We start from the raw sequence: 5,567 nt of genomic DNA on the forward strand, positions 1-5,567 counted from the left end.
TTTTAAGACTGTCTTTTGTTGCAACCAACAGTGGGTCTAAAGCATCATAGATTTAGTCAACATTTTAGGTTTAACTTATCTGCATAGGTAGCAGACTGTCCTCTTTCTCAAGGTCTCACATACAGAGAAAACAATCCTGTCTAAAATACTAGAACTTTGTCTCTAAGAAAAGTAATATGGAAATATAAATATAATTTTAGTAATAATCCTCCCCTTAGATCTTTGATTTAGAATAATTGAGGGCAGTCCACTGTCATTTTCTTGGCCCCTATCTGTTGTTCACAATGAAGAGAAGTCACTCACTAAGAAATATCCATGACAAATAATACTGACTCAAAAATATCCTATTTAAAGATAATTTTAGTGATTGTATCACTTGCAACATTATAAATTCTCTTTTTTGTTAAACTCATTTATTTATTTATTTATTTAATTTTTTTAAATTAGTTTTCTATTCAGCAAATACAGGCAGTTTGGTACCATTATTAGGCTCATCCGTGACCTACCCCCTCCCCAATGGCCCCTCCTTGTTGATGTATATGGGTCGTGCATTGTGTAGTTAGCCCACAGTTATTGGTACGATAAATGTCTCTGCATATCATGACCCAATCTGTGGCTCTGATATTCTTTCCACCCCCTCTTCTGCAAAATTTCCCTGAGCCATGTTGGGTTCATTTTTGGTCTGCTTCAGTGATGAGGTGTTGGGGGCCTCTGAGGCTCTGGCTCTGATTTGGTAGGAGATGATTTTTCTCTGTGTTGGTCTCCTTCCCCATTGCGCTGGTATCTGGTTCATCAGGAAAATAGCACCTTTGCTTGTTTTGCCAATTTTCCTTAGTTTCAGTCAGGGCCTTTTTGAGGTATGACAGGGTGGCTCTCTCCTTAGGATCTGCATCTATCTGAAAAAGAGAAGCAGATTCTCCAATGGAGAGTAAGTTAGCACCAGGACAAATGAGATAACCCTTACTTTTTTAATAGAGAGTTTAATAGGTGTAGGCCCTCTTGTAGCCCATGATTGACGGTAGCTTGATATTGGAGAGTGGGCTTATGTTTGGATATGGTTCTGACTTGTTTCCCAGCTCCAGCTATGGGTCCCATACCACTGAGGGGATCAGTTAGCCAAATCAAGAGCAGTTGGTTCCCCACCATGGCTATGTGCCACTGTTGCACTTGTGTGGGCATCACAACAGGTTATTTGTTGCTAAGTAGGTTAGACCATGAGTTGCTTGGACAGATATTGGTCATTTCCCCCAGTCACCCATGTAGCACCTTCTGGCACTAGACACACTGATTGTCTGGGGACTGACTCTCTCCTGGCTTCCAGCCATGCTGTCTATTTTACGTGTCAGCTGCATATGGAGTCTTCAGCAATAGGGTCTTACCTCTGATCTTTGGTGGGTCATCAAGTTCTCTGACAGAAATCTGTCATTCTTTTAGGAAACCTTGTAGGTTTCTCTGATCAAAAGCTCATTGTGGATGATAGCCCTATGCTGGTACTAGGAGTTACAGGTCAGTGCCCACTAAGAAAATGAGGAAAAAGATAACTAATATACAAGAGTTAGGGAAGGGAGGGAGAGGAAGGGAGGAAAGATGTAGAAGATTTAGGTTAGACTTGATCCTACCCTCTCCAGTTTCTTGTGGTTTAGGTGTCAGCCACATGGGTCTCAGTGAGAAACAGTGATGCTCCAGGATGGGAGAAAAACCAACTTGAAAGCTGATTCGATCCAGCTTCATTCAGCATTACTATCACGTATTTGATAATGACAGAACTCAACTAGATGAAACTTACATTGATGCATCATGCCTATGTGGGAAGGATAGCAGTTACAGGAAAAAGCTGCCATTGGGGAGAAGTTGTCTAGCCTTCCATTTCAGAAAATCAGCACAGCACTGTAGTACTGGACCTTCAGCAGCCAGATAGCTGCATCACCAGCATGGTCATGGGTCAGCTCAAGGATGATGAAGATCCCATCGTAGGCTTCTAGTGGATGTTCCTATTAAAGAACATCAGTGATGTTTGGTTTTGCATCAGTGACATGTTCCAGACTTGTTCTGACCTCTCCTTGGCCAGTTACTCAAGCTGTTTCCCCCTCTTCCTAAAACTATCACACTCCATCACATGTTTCTAATGTCATACACAAATGAGCATGGCCATGGTGGCAATGGGTGCAGTACTCTTCTGCCACTAAGGTTTTGTGTGTGATGTTTGGATGCAAGCTTGTTCAGTATGAATTGGGCTACTCTAATGTGTGATGAGGGAGAGAAATGGCCCAACATTTGCCATCATCCAATCTAGCTAATGGATCTCCTGCTCTAGTGTTACAGATGATAAATAAACCAACCCACAACTAAATGCCACCAAGTTCATCCCAGCTCCTATTGCCAAATGCTAGAACTTAAAGCTAACATGTAATTACTACAGGTGGTGGTGGTGGTGGTGGTGGTGGTGGTGGTGGTGTGTGTGGCAATGGGGAATCAAACCCAGTGTCTTGAGGATTTTAACCAAGGGCTTTTCTGAGTTATATCTTGAGATGAACTTTTAACCAAAATTTTAAGATTCATTGAGTTTCTTTCTTATAAATGTTAAATACACAGAAAAAGAGCTCTTACAGCTAGACTAATAGAAATACTTTATATATATAGCACATTTTGTCTTGACCTTTGAAGGAACTAAAGCTAAATATATTATATTTAGAGAGGAGTATCCCAAGGTAGTGGAAAAACTTTCATAGCTGTCAGGTTTGGTGAACTAATAAGAGAATGCTTCCCAGGCACTGCCAATCTGATGGAGAATGTCAGAGCAGGGTTAAGGTTAAGGCACTTGTGAAGTTATCATAAGAATTAAAATAATCAAGGTATAGAAAAACTTAGACTAACACTGTCAGCAGTACTAGTGATCTGGGTGCCCAGGTCAGAGTCTGATTTGTTGTGTTTATGCATCAGGTGGATTCTGCGCTGTCTGTGTCCATGCACACATAGAAGTATAGAGCAAATTGCTCAGCACATAACATGGAAAAAGGCTTCTAGAAAAGACAAAAATATGGGTATAGATATGACATATTTGAGACATGTTTTATTTAATATATTTTTTTATTTGAAAGCAGAGGGAGATAGGGAGAAGACAGAATAAAAGGGCATGCCAGGACCCCAGCCATGCAAACAAACTCAGATTCATCCACCACTTTGTGCACCTGGCCTTCATGGTTACTGGGGAATCTAACCTAGGTCATTAGGCTTTGAAGGCAAGTGCCTTAATTGCTGAGCCATCTATCCAGCCCCCATACTTTAATATTAAGTGATTTTTATTTTAAAAGAATGTTCATAGCTTTTCATTGTTTTTGTCATTATTCATTTTTGGTTTTATTACATTTGTGTTTTTGACTTTTAGGGGGTTTTTTTTGCTCTATTTTTGTCTGTTGATCCCTTTTATGCAGCAAACTAAAAATGTTAGCATGTAATTATTTGACTGACTTCTGTGTATCAGATATTGTGTTGGACCTACTTGAGTTATAAAGGAACAACTAAAGGAATAAATGTATGGAGCTTGAAAATCTTGCTTCTTGCCCCAAAATCTTCCCTTGAAGTTTCCTAACAAACAGGTCACTTAAATAATATAATCAGTCCATTCCTTGCACACACACACACACACACACACACACACACACACACACAGAAAATTTATTTATCGATTATTTATATATATTTATTTTATATATTTATATATATATGTTTGTGTATTTACATTGCATTTAAATTATTCTCTTAGTATAATCACATATGTACTATACTAAATTAAGCAACTCTACTTAGGCATTTAAATATTTTATTAGATGAACACAACACCTTGTGAAATACAGCCTTGCAAAATCAATCAGCACTAGAAAGAAAGGAAGAAAACTACCTTCAAAGATGACTCATACACACATTTATAGAATAAAGATACATGAGATTCAAATATATTTATTTGTATTTATAAAGTTTATTCTATATACTTTGTGTGTCAAGGTTATTCTATCCCATGTCAATATGTTGATATTTTAAGACCTGAATTTTTATTTTCATTATTGATCTAAGGAACGGCTTCATATCTTGGCACTATTGACATTCCAGATTGGAAGGGGGAGGTGATTTCTGACAGGTGCCATACAAGCATCCATGACCTATGGAAATAAGATTTTGCTTCACTCATTTGTTCATTTAGAATGTCATTAGTAACAGTCTAGAGTAATCTAAATAGCCTGATTTCCCTCACTGGAACTGGTGATGAGTAAAGGCATGGCATTATAAAGCACATCAGTGCCAGGTAAACTCATAACATGGCAGGAGAAAGTTTATTTCTCTTTCCAGAGGCATATATATTTCATCAGTAATTTTAAAAGAAAAACTATTTGTGTAGCAAATATTAATAAAACTACATAATTTTATCAGATTCTCTCCTTTTATTTCCAAAATACATAGAGTTTACCTCTGCTGAGTTTTAATGTGCAGCATGTCACATGCAATAAGATCAATATGGCAACATAGCAGATGCCTTTCAAACTGTTAAATATTAATTGCAATTAATAAGTGTTTATAATAAGATTCAATTGTCACTTTTTTAATATTTCATTTATTTACTTATTTGAGAGAGAGAAAGAGGGAGGGGGAATGGGCACACCAGGGCCACCAGCCACTGTAAACAAACTCCAGATGCATATACCTCCTTGCGCATCTGGCTTATATGGGTGCTGGAGAATCGAACCAGGGTCCTTTGTCTTTGTAGGCAAATGCTTTAACTGCTAATCCATCTCTCCAGTCCATCACTTATTTTGAATTATTGTAATGTTTACTTTATTAATTTTGTGGGGGGTTGTTTTTGAGGTAGGGGCTCACTCTAGCCCAGGCTGAGTTGGAATTCCCTATGTAGTCTCAGAGTGGCCTTGAACGTACAGTGATCCTCCTACCTCTACCTCCCGAGTGCTGGGATTAAAGGTATGCACCACCACACCCAGCTAATGTTTCCTCTTTTTTTACCAAAGTGAATATTGACTGATTACAGTGTTTTAAATAGAGATGTTTTAAAGACTATATTCAGGAAAATAATGTACTATTTTATGTTATCATTGATGCAGTTCTGAGGCTTTTACATGAGATGAAATGTAAGTTTGCCGAACTCATAGTAGATTTAGCAGATGTTTGAAGAATGTCAAATTTTCAATATTTACAAATAATTCCAATAATTTATTTAAATGATAATTAGTATCAACAGCAAAGGCATTTGCTATCTTTAATTTTTAGATTTAGGCACAAGGCTCAAAACAGAGAGTACAATGGAATATTTAACATTTTGGTAGGTCAATGATTGATTCATAAATATAAAAATTCATAAAATTGTTCATAGAAAGCATGTCAATTTGACTTGTAATTTTACCTACATCAGAAAGCTTTGTTATACTGTAAACAGATATTCAAGTTAAGTATATAAAAACTTTATAATGAAAAAGATTATTCTTTAATTTAGATATTAGCTTTCCTGATAATATAGAAACTACTAATCCAAAATCTGTATCTTTTAAACATCTTAAATTTGT

The 5,567-nt window shown here is 37.1% G+C and overlaps 1 pseudogene; it reads left to right on the forward strand.

The window, feature by feature from the left end:
- The first annotated feature begins 1,687 nt into the window (after positions 1-1,687).
- On the forward strand, positions 1,688-2,126 carry LOC101599973 (annotated as a pseudogene).
- The last annotated feature ends 3,441 nt before the right edge of the window (positions 2,127-5,567 follow it).

The sequence above is a fragment of the Jaculus jaculus genome, chromosome 1, assembly GCF_020740685.1.
Source record: "Jaculus jaculus isolate mJacJac1 chromosome 1, mJacJac1.mat.Y.cur, whole genome shotgun sequence".
NCBI classification, from domain to species: domain Eukaryota; kingdom Metazoa; phylum Chordata; class Mammalia; order Rodentia; family Dipodidae; genus Jaculus; species Jaculus jaculus.